Raw genomic sequence first — 12,714 nt, 5'->3', positions numbered from 1 at the left:
GAAGGCCAAATGAGCTACTTAAGGTGTATCATAATGAAAGAGACAACTTAAGAAGGAAATCAGGAGGGCTAAAAGAAAGTATGAGGTTACTCCAGTGGACACGATGAAGGAGAATTGCAAGGACTTCTATAGATATATTAATAGAAAAATGATAGCAAGGGACAAAATTGGTTCTCTTGAAGATTAGAGTACATGGATCAGAGTCAATAAAAAATGGTGCAATCAATGGCCATATGCAGATTACAGAGGAGGAGGTATTTGCTGTCTTGAGACAAATTTGGCTGGATTAATCCCCAGGTCCTGCCAAGGTGTTCCCTTAGAGTTTTTGGAAGGCTGGAGCAGAAGTTGCAGTGGCTTTAGAAGTGATATTTAGAATGTTCTTAGCCACAGGTGAGGTGCTGGGTCCATTGTTGTTTGTCATTTACAATGACTATCAATCATCTGGATAATAATATGGTGAACTGGATCAGCAAACTTGGGGTCATAGTGGATATCGAGGAAGACTATGAAAGCTTGCAGCAGGATCTGTACCATTTGGAAAAATGGGCTGACAAATGGCAGATGGCATTTTATGCAGACAAATGTGAGGTGTTGCAAACCAGTGTAGGACATATAATGCAAGCAGTAGCGTGCTGAGAGTGCATTAGAACAGAAGGATCTGTGAATACGGATCCATAATTCATTGAAAGTGGTGCCACAGGTTGACAGTCATAAGGAAAGTTTTTGACATACTGGCTTTCATAAATCAAAGTACTGAATGCAGGAGCTGTTTGAGACATTGATTATAAATTTTTTTAATTGAATTTTCAAATAGGTTACAGAAGGAAAAATTATTATTAAAAAAATCAACCTTCCCCCTCCCCTTAACCCCTCCTCCCTAACATATCCCTATAGAAAAAGAAAAATTATTTTGAACTCCATGAAGCATGTGGGGATCCTCCGATATCCAGGCAATCTTTCTCTTCTTTCTTTTTTCTTTCTTTAGATAAGGGTTGGGGGGGGGGAGGGTTAATATTATCTTTCTTACTATTTTACTTTTACATTTATTCTTTGTAATTTCAAAAATTCAATAAATAAATATTTTTAAAAAAAGAAAAGAAAAAGAGAGAAGAAAAAAGAAAGAAAGAATGAATGCCTGGATATCGGAAGATCCCCACATGCTCCATGGAGTTCATAATAGCTTTAGTATATATATTTCTTTCTTTCCCCAGATAACCAATAAATTTATCTTCGGTGTACCTATATATTTAATCCTATCATTTGTAAATAAGGGTGCCAATTTTTCAGAAATATTTCATATTTATCTCTTAAGTTATAAGTAATTTTTTCAAGTGGAATGCAGCTAAAAATTTCATTCTACCAATGATCTATACTTAAGTATGAATCCGATTTCCACGTAACTGCAATAGCCTTTTTGGCTACTGCCAATGCAATTTTTATGAATTCTTTCTGATATTTATTCAGTTTAGATTTCGGTTTTATCCCTTCAATATCGCCTAGTAAAAATAATGTTGGATTATGTGGAAGTTGTGTTCCAATAATTTGTTCCAATAAAACTCTTAAATTTGTCCAAAAAGGTTGAATTTTAAAACAAGACCAAGTAGAGTGTATAAAAGTACCAATTTCTTGACTACATCGGAAGCATTGATCAGATAAATTTGGGTTTAATTTATTTATTTTTTGTGGTGTAATATATAATTGATGTAAAAAATGATGTAAAAAACATTTGTTGTATTTGTCATACTGTCAAGACATAGTCTTGACCAACATGTTTCTTCAATTTTAATATTCGAATCAGTTTCCCATTTTTGTCTTGACTTATGAATTCCTTGTTTAATTGCCTGTTTTTGAATCAAACTATACATACAAGAAATATTTTTTAAATTTTTTCCTTTTTGAATTAAAGTTTCTATTTCATTAGGTTTCGGCAATAACATTGTTTGACCCAATTTATCTCTTAAATTAGCCCTTAATTGGAAAAAACAAAAAAGTGTTGTTTGATATTTTGTATTTATTCTTTAATTGATCAAATGACATTAATATACCTCCTTCAAAACAATCTCCTATATATCTAATCCCTTTTTGAAACCAATTGTATAAAAGTTGGTTATCCATTGAAAAAGGAATAAGTTTACTTTGAATTAAAGGTCTGTTTGCTAATAAAGATTTCTTTATCTCATCGTCAACATTTATTTTATCCCATAAATCAATCAAATGTTTTAATATAGGAGATTCCTTCTTTTCCCATATCCATTTAGATTCCCACTTATATATAAAATCTTCTGGTATATTTTCTCCTATTTTATCTAGTTCTATTCTAATCCATGCTGGTTTATCTTCATCAAAAAAAGATGCAATAAATCTAAGTTGATTTGCTTTATAATAATTCTTAAAGTTTGGAAGTTGTAACCCTCCTAGGTCAAATTTCCATGTCAATTTTTCCAATGATATTCTTGACATCTTACCTTTCCAAAGGAATTTCCTCACACATTTATTTAACTCATGAAAAAACTTCTGCGGTAATTGTATTGGTAGGGTTTGGAATAAATATTGTAATCTAGGGAATATATTCATTTTTACAGCATTTACTCTGCCTACTAATGTTATTGATAATGTCATCCATTTATCAAGATCTTCTTGAATTTTTTTCAATAACGGTAAATAATTTAATTTATATAAATTCTTTATATCATTATCAACTCTTATACCTCAATATTTTATACCATTTATCAGCCATCTAAATTGAGTTATTAGTCAACATTGACTATAATCTCCTTTAGTAGGGGTAGAATTTCACTTTTATCCCAATTTATTTTGTAGCCTGATATTTTCCCATATTCTTCCAACCTAGAAGATAATTTACGCAGTGAATACAATGGGTTTGTTAAATAAAGCAAAACGTCGTCAGCAAATAATTTAATCTTATATACTTCCTGGTTAACTCTGAAACCCATAATATCTGGGTCTGTTTTAATTAATTCAGCTAATGGTTCTATTGCCAACACAAATAAAGCAGGTGATAATGGACAACCTTGTCTAGTTGACCTTGTTAACTGAAATGATGTTGAAATTTGACCATTTGCCACTGCTTTAGCTTTGGGATTAGTATTTAAGGTTTTAATCCATTTTATAAAAGATACTCCTAATCCATATTTTTCCAATACCTTAAATAAAAAATCCCATTCCAATCTATCAAATGCTTTTTCTGCATCTAAGGCAACTACCACACTCATTTCCTCCCTCTTTTGTGCCAAATGAATTATGCTAAGTAACCGAGTTACATTATCTGTCGATCGTTTATTTTTGATGAATCCTGCTTGATCCAGGTGTATTAATTTTGGTAAGTATTTAGATAATCTATTAGATAAAATTTTAGCTATTATATAGTCAGTATTCAACAAAGAAATAGGTCTATATGATGTTGGTTTTAAAAGATCCCTATCTTTTTTTTGGCAATAATATTAAAATAGCTGTCGAAGAAGATTCTGGAATTTTATGCATTCTTTCTGCTTGGAATATTAACTCCGTAAAAGGATGAATTAGTAAATCTTTAAACTTTTTATAAAATTTGGGTGGAAAACCATCTTCTCCTGGTGATTTATTACTCTGAAGTGATCTTAGAGCTTCTTCAACCTCTTTTAATGTAAAAGGTACATCTAATCCCTTCTGTTCTTCTGAATTCAATTTTGGAAGAGTTATTTGTGATAAAAACCTTTCTATCTCGACATTATCATTTTGTGATTCTGATTGATACAGTTCAAAATAAAAAATCTTAAAAGTTTCATTAATTTCTAATAGTTTATAAGTAATTTTATTTACACTTGTTCTAATTGCATTTATTGTTTTGGAAATATGCTTTGTGTTTAACTGCCAAGCAAGAATCCTCTTTCACCTAGTTCGTAATATCTCTGTTTAGTTCTCATAATAGCTTTTTCTGTTCAATATGTCTGAAGTGTATTATATTGTAACTTCCTGTTAAGTTGTCTTCGTTTTTCTTCTGTCATATATCTTTGAGATTCTTTTTCTAATTTTGTAATCTCTTTTTCCAGTTGATCTATTTCTACCATATATTCCTTCTTAATTTTAGAAGTATAACTTATTATCTGGCCTCTCAAATATGCCTTCATTGCTTCCCATACTATAAATTTATCATCAACTGAATGTAAATTTGTATCTAAAAAAACTGTATCTGCTTTTTCATGAAATCACAAAAATCTTGACGTTTTAATAATATTGAATTAAAACTCCATCTGTAAATCGATTCCTCTTTATCCATCATTGTCATTGTCAAGGGGGAATGATCTGACAATATTCTTTCTTTATATTCCATATTTTTCACTCTATCTTGAATATTCATTGATAATAGGAAAAAATCTATCCTTGGATAAGTTTTATGTCTATTTGAATAAAATGAGTAATCTCTTTCTTTTGGATTAATTCTTCTCCATATATCAATCAAATTTAAATCTTTCATCAATGATAAAGTTAATTTTGCTACTTTTGATTTTGTAACAACCTTTGTTGATCTATCTAAAACTGGGTCTAGACAAAAATTAAAATCTCTACCTGTTAATATTTTGTCATGTGCATCAGCCAAATTCAAAAAGGCCTCGTATAAATTTTACATCATTTTCATTTGGTGCATAAATATTCATAAGAGTCCATAGTTCTGAAAAATTTGACAATGTATAATTACATATCTCCCCGCAGAATCAATTAATACATTTTGTATTTTAATTGGTAAAGTTTTATTAACCAAAATTGCAACCCCCTCACCTTTGAGTTAAATGAAGCTGCAATAACATTTCCGACCCAATCTCTCTTTAATTTCTGATGTTCTATCTCTGTTAAATGTGTTTCTTGTAAAAAAGCTATATCTTTTTTCATTTTCTTAATGTATGTTAAAATTCTTTTTCTTTTCACTGGTCCATTAAACCCATTAACATTAAAACTTTAAAAATTGAGTAAATTAGTCATTATTTTTAACAGGGTTACTCCAATTTATAATAATATCTAATCTTTCAACTTTCATAGTACCTTGGGGAATCTTTTTAAAATTCTCTATGTTGCTACGTGTCTCCCCCCACCCTGATTGTCCAGGCAAAGAAAGAAAGATAAAGGAAAAATAGATTATAAAAAAATAACAAAATACCCCCCTCCTAATGTTGTGAATAAAAAAAAACACACCATTACCCTCCTCCGTTGTGCGGGTCATGGCAATCGCCATGATTACACATGTGAGTCCCATAGCAATCGATCCAAAGATCCCTCAGCTCCCCTGGAACATAAAAAAGTATATATAAAGGAAAAAATAATATCACTACTCTTGATTAATATTTCTCAAATTTTTACCTTTCTCCCCCTGTATCATATAATTAAGAATCTATTCTTCTGTCCTTAAACATCCATCAACTCCATTCACTGTCCCTGTCTTCTTCTTTAATCCGTTTCACTTTTAAATCTTTGGCTGTGGTTAGCGAATATTCGGGAGTTCTTGTGCAAATTCTTCCACATCCCGATAATCAGTAAAAGATCATTTTTTTTCTGTCATCCAAAAAAATTATCAGGGTTGCCGAGTGACACAATATAAATTTATAACCCTTTTTCCATAAAACATTTTTTGCTGGGTTAAATTCCTTCTTTCTCTTCAAAAGGTCATAACTTATATCAGGATAGAAAAGAGCTATTTTCCCTTCTATCATCAATGGCCCGTTTCTCTTTCTGGTACGTTGGGCAGCCGCCTTCAGGATCTTTTCTTTATCTTGATATCTTAAGCATTTTATCAAGATTGGTCGTGGGTTTTGATCAACTTGAGGTCTTGGTCTTAAGGCTCTGTAAACCCTTTCAATTTCAATTAACCGGATTCCTTCTTCCAATTCCAAAATTTCCGGAATCCATTTTTGAAAAAAATTTATTGGATCCTCACCCTCTATACCTTCTTTAAGTTCAACAATCTTAATATTATTTCATCTGCTAAAATTTTCAGGTACATCCACTTTTTCCAACAACCGTTTTCTTTCTGATGCCCAGGCAGAAATATTATCTTCTATTTTATTCACTCTATCAATGGTGTCTCCGGTTGTTTCTTCCAAGTTTTCAATTTTCTTGTCCATTTTGTCCTGTCTTTTCATCATTTTATCAAACATAATCTTCATATTGTTAATATCTTTTTTATTACTTTTGATGCTTTTAATATATGCATTATTTGCACTAAAGTTTTTTTTTATATCTCCAATATCACCTCCAACCTCTTCCTGTTGCTCTTCTTTGTTTGTCTCTTCATCCTTGTCTGATTTATCCAGAGAATCTGATTCCACCTCATAATCACTTTCACTTTCGATCATAGCTGGGATTTGTAGTTTGGGGTGCTCGTGTTTGCGCATGCCCCTTCCTTCAAGCATGCGCAATTCCTGTTGCTCTTTTTTTTTGGAAACGGTTGATGTTGCCGCAGTTTCCTGTTCTGTATCGCCAGAGGTAAAATGCACTTGAGCCCGAGGCTCTTTCATGGCAGCCAGCCTCAATTCTTTTCAACTTGTGTTGTCTTCAAAGTAGTAGTTTTCTTCTGCTTCTGTTCAAGAGGCATATCTTAAGACAATCCTGAGTAGTTTATAAGTAATTTTTAAAAGGTATTTACTAACTTTTCTTCACTTAAACATTATTTTACTCTTTTTTTACGGGAGAGCTGGATTTCCATGTCTCAATCCTACATCATCACATGACATCCCCATTTGAGACATTGGTGAGCCTAAATGGTAACATCGTGTGCAATCTGGTCACCTAACTACAGGAAAGATATCAATAAGGTTGAAATTGTGCAGACAAAATTTACAAAGATGTTGCCTGGACTTATAGGGAAAGGCTGAATAGGTTAGTACTTTATTCCCAAGAATGTAGGAGAATGAGTGGAGTTTTGACAGATGTATACAACATTATGAGGAGATATAGGATAAGGTAAGTGCAAGCAGGCTTTTTCCACTGAGGCTGGTGAGATTAGTATTAGACGTGATGGATTAAGAGTGAAAGGCAAAATATTTAAGGGGAGTGTGAGGGGAAATATCTTCACTCAGAGGGTGGTGAGAGTGTGAACAAGCTGTCAGCAGGAGTGGTGGATAATGTTACATTTCAATATTTTAAAAAAAATTGTATAGGTATATGGATGGGAAGGATATGGTAGGCTATAGTTTGGGTCCAGTTTGTTGAGTCAGGCAGACTAATAGATTGGCACAGACTAGATGCGAGAAAGAGCCTGTTTCTGTGCTGTAGTATTCTGTATTTTTATGGCTCAACGACATAGCCTCCACAGTCATCTGTGACAATGAATTCCACAGATTCACCACCCTCTAGCCAAAGAAATTCCTCCACATCACTGTCTAAAGCAGAAATTCCTCCTCACCACTATTCTAAAGGGATGTCCTTGTATTCTGAGGCTGTGCTCTCTGGTTTTAGACCTTGTTACTATTGGAAATATTCTCTCCACATCCACTCTATCTAGGCCTTTCTGTAAATGATAGGTTTTAATCAGATTCCCCCTCATTCTTCTAAAATCTAGTGAGTACAGGCCAACAGACATCAAATGCACTTCATACTCATGAACCCCTTCTGGACTCTCTCCAATGCTAACACATCCTTTCTAAGATATGTGGCCCAAAACTGCTCACAACTTCTTAAATGTGGTCGACCATGGGCTTATAAAGTATTGCAACCTTGCTTTTATTTTCTAGTCCTCTCAAAAGGAATGCTTACATTGCATTCACCTTCCTTACTACTAACTTACTCTGCAAGTTCGACTTTAGGGAATTCTGCACTGGGACTTGCAAGATCCTTTCACCTCCAATATCTGAATTTGTTCTCCGTCTATGCCTTTATTTCTTCCACTGAAGTAAATGACCATATAATTCTATACACTGTATTCCATCTGTACCTTCTTTGCCCATTCTTCTAATCTTTTTAAGTTCTTCTGCAAACTCCCTGCTTCATTAACACTACCTTTTGTATCATCCACAAACCAGGCCACACTATGATCAATTCCAGTTCAGAAAATTTTAAACTGATCTTCCTTTTTTTCTTGCAATATCATGGAGCAGCCTCATATTTAGCACATTGTCAAAGGCCTTCTGAAAATTCAAGTAAAAAATACATTCATTGACTCACTTTTGTCTATCCTGCATGGTCTATCCTCAAGGAATTCCAAAAAGTTTGTCAGGCATTATTTCCTCTTAAATAGAACATGCTGGATTTCTGGTGACATCATCGTTGAGAATGGCAGCTTAAGTCACTAGCTCCTCAGAAAAAACGCATATTAAGCCCCGTTAACCCTTCAAATATAATATTTTTTGAAAAATATTTGAACTGAAAAGAGGGGCAAGAATGGGGAGAAGAAATGGAAATAAAAAAAGCAACACTGCAGAGCCTGCATCCGAGAGGAGTGCAGCGAGCGGCTCTCCGACACGACCGCGTGCGAGCGAGGTGGCTGCTGGGCCTCATTCAGTCGAAGCAGCAAATGTCTTCGAAATCCTGAAAGAAATAATGGAGGTCCAGAAAGATTTAAAGCAGCAGCTCCGCATTATTAAGGCAGAGCTCGCCAGCGTTAATCAAAAAATAGTGGTGGCAGAGACTCGAACTGAGAAGGTGAAAGATCGCGTTCAAAACGTGGAACGGATACTGAGCAAGACAATAAAAATAATACATCACCAAGAAGGTAAACTGCTTGACCTGGAGGGAAGATCACGGCAGAAAAATATCAGAATCTACAACGTTCCCAAAGGAGAGGAGGGCTTGTCTATGACGGAGTTTGTTGGAAAGTTACTGTGGGACGCGCTGGATCTTCCCCCGGCTATGAAGCTGGAAGTCGAAAGAGCCCACCGCGCATTAGTCCCAAAACCTACCCAGGATAGAAAGCCATGCTCAATATTAATTAAATTCCTTCAGTACAGCACCAAGGCGGAGATTCTACAAAGGGCCTGGGGTAAGAAGAGAGTGTTTTTAGAGGATAAATTAATATATTTCAACCAAGATTACCCCTCCCCCGCAGTCCTCCAGAAATGCAAAGAATACTCTGAAGTAAAGCGAGTACTAAAGCAAAATAAGATTAGATTTCAAACTCCGTACCCTGCTAAACTTCGAGTGTTTTATGACAACGGGACGCGGTTGTACCAGACAGAGGAAGAGGCGACTACAGACATGAAGGCCAGAGGGTTGCCCGTTAGCGTGACCAAAATGAGGGAAAGCCTGGCTGAGGAATTATCCTGCTCGGCTTGGGAAATAATACGAGAATCAAGAAGGCAGGAGATGGGTGGAGGCCGAGAGAAATATATCAGGAAGAGACCGGGAATTTCCCAAAGACAGTCCTCGCCCCCTTCAGAAGAGCCATAAGGTTTGGCTAACTTTAAAAATGTTGAGAAGCTAAAGGGAAGTAAAAGTACACGGTGATATACCTATCTCGAGAAATACTTATTATAATGTGGATTTTATATTACTTAGTTGTTATTCTTTATTCGCTCACTTACTCCTTTTTCCCCACCAAAATGAGAATATATATATATGTGTGCATATATGTGTATGTATGTGTATATGTGTGTGTGTGTGTGTGTGTGTGTGTGTGTGTGTGTCTGTATGTATGCATGTGTGTATATTTGTGTGCATGCATATATATGTATATATAGGAGGAGTACACAGGGAAATATTTTCTGTGTAATGGATTTGTTCATTGACATTTATGAATACTGCAATGGGGGCCCTCAACTCACAAGTAGGAGGGGTTATCCCCCAGAGCTAGACATTTCCTCTAGCTCAATGCAGGGTCATCTACTAGAGACCTCAGCCTTGGAATCACACGTTCGTTGCTACTTTTGTTATTATTTGCGTTTCTTTGTTCTTACTTGTTCAGGGAGTAGATCAATAAAGTTTTATTCTAATTTCAATGATACATTGACAGATAAATACAGATGGCTAAGGACAAGGTAAAATTCATTTCTTTTAATGTAAATGGGCTATTAAATCCAATCAAATGTAAGAGAATTTTATCCAAAATGAAAAAAAGAACAAGCCTATGTCGTATATTTACAGGAAACTCATTTAATTGATAATGAGCATAAAAAACTAAAGAGAATGGGCTTCACTAATCTGTTTTTTCTCCTCATGTAAATCAGGACATAGGAGAGGAGTTGCTATTCTTACCTCAAGTAGGCTAAATTTTGAAAAAAGTCTTCAAAATGGGAGATAAAGAGGGCAGATATATTCTGGTAAGGGGGAATATAGATGGCAATTCAGTTACTCTATTGAATATATGCGCACCCCCCCCCCCCGGAAGTGATATTGGTTTCTTTCAGAAAATTACTGATATTATGGTAACGGAAACAGAAGGTCTCCTAATATGTGGGGGAGACTTAAATTTACAATTACAACCAAGCTTAGTCTCTTCCAATAGAAAAACCTATGAAACAAAATCTTTACATAAGAAGGTCAATACACTTTTTGAGGATGTTGGTTTAATTGATATATGGAGGGACCTTTTCCCCGACAGAAGGGATTACACTCATTATTCTGCTCCACATTCTGTATATACAAGAATAGACTATTTCATAACATTTGGAAAAGACAAAGACAAAATAAACACCTGTGGAATTGGGACAATAGATGTAAGTTACCATGCACCTATATATTTATCTGTTGATTTTGACCTACAACCAAAGAATACTATTTGGAAACTAAATTCAAGTCTACTCAATTATCCATACTTTAAGGAACAATTTAAAAAAGAAATTGGTCTCTACTTAGAATTTAATGATAATGGTGAGGTTTCACCTCCCATTTTATGGGATACTCTGAAGGCTGTCTTAAGAGGGAAAATTATAGCAATATCTTCATATAAGAAAAAAATAAGGAATAAAACTTTAGAGGAATTACAAAATAGGCTGACACAACTAGAGAAAAATACAAATTGAATTTGGCACAGGATACATTAGGGGAAATTAAAAGAATTAGTAATGAAATAAATAATTTGGCTACGCAAGAAATCAGGAAAAACTTAATGTTTCTGAAACAGAGACATTATGAAAGTGGATCGAAATCTATGAAAATACTGGCATGGAAACTAAAAAAAAAATAGCAGAAAATACAATTCCTAGAATTAGGGACCCAAGAATGAAAATGATAAAAAATAAGCTAAGTGAAATTCAAGAAGCTTTTGAAGTGTTTTACAAAATGCTATATTCCAAATTTCCAGGGGGAAGCATAACCCAAATTGACACCTTCTTGAATTCTCTAGAGATACCCACTTTAAGTGAAGAACAAAATAGAAGGATGACTACTGACATAACTGAAGTTGAATTAAAAGCTGCAATTAGTAGGCTTAAATTAAGCAAGTCACCAGGATCAGATGGGTATACGGCAGAGTGGTACAAAGAATTTAAAAATGAGTTAATTCCAGTTTCACTCCCCACACTGAACTGGGCTCTAAAAAAAGCACAAATGCCACCCAGTTGGAAGGAAATGGTAATCTCAGCTATACCGAAAGAAGGCAAGGATAAAATGGAATGCGGGTCATTTAGACCAATATCCATTCTTAATGTAGATTATAGGTTATTTACCTCAATCATGGCCAAATGATTAGAGAAGTTTCTACCCATACTGATACATGATGATTAGCCAGGCTTTATACGACAACGCCAGACGCAAGACAATATACGAAGGACACTTCACATTATGGATCATATACAAAAAAATAAAATCGAAACAATAGTGATATGCATGGATGCAGAAAAAGCATTTGATTTGGTTAATTGGAATTTTCATAGTTTTACATAGATTTGGTTTCCAATACACAATTATTAAAACTATACAGACACTATATGACAATCCTACTGCTAGGATTAAAATCAATAGATATTTATCAAATAGTCTTACCCTAGAAAGGGGCACGAGACAGGGTTATGCGTGGTCACCGCTACTCTTCGTGTTATATCTGGAACCATTAGCTCAATACATCAGACAAAATGAAGATATCAGCGGAATTACTATTAAAGGGACAGAGCATAAATGGACTTGTTATGCTGATGACATTTTGATCTATCTAGGACAATCAACATACTTTTTAACTAAATTGATGCAATCCTTTGAACAATATGGTCAATTATCAGGATACAAGATCAACATAGATAAAACCCAGTTACTCTCATATTACTATAGCCCACCAAGAGAAATTGAAAGTCAATACCCCTGGGCATGGCACACAGAGTCTTTCAAATATCTGGGCATCATTCTGCCAAAAGATTTGGCAAAATTATCAGAATGTAATTATCAGCCTTTATATAAAAAAATTAAGGAAGATGTGGCAAGATGGAACCTGATTCCTTTTTTCAGTCTCAGTTGAAGGATTGAGTCTATTAAAATGAATATACTGCCCAGACTGTTATATCTCTTTCAGATCCTTCCAATAGAGATTAATCAAAATCAATTCAATGAATGGAACAAGATGCTATCAAGGTATATTTGGCAGGGTAAAAGGCCTAGAGTTCATCTCAAAACTTTGCAATTAGCAAAGGAAAAGGGGGGATGGGGCCTACCTTCTCTTAGAGATTATTATTTTGCAGCACAGTTGAGAGCTGTGATAGGTTGGTGTAACCCATCATATGACACTCAATGGAAAAACATTGAGGAGTGGGTACTTCCCATCCCCATACAAACAATTTTGGCTGATAACAATCTACAAAGGTA

This window comes from Hypanus sabinus, chromosome 2, assembly GCF_030144855.1.
Source record: "Hypanus sabinus isolate sHypSab1 chromosome 2, sHypSab1.hap1, whole genome shotgun sequence".
In the NCBI taxonomy this organism is placed as follows: Eukaryota; Metazoa; Chordata; class Chondrichthyes; order Myliobatiformes; family Dasyatidae; genus Hypanus; species Hypanus sabinus.
Note: the sequence above shows the minus strand (reverse complement) of the source record.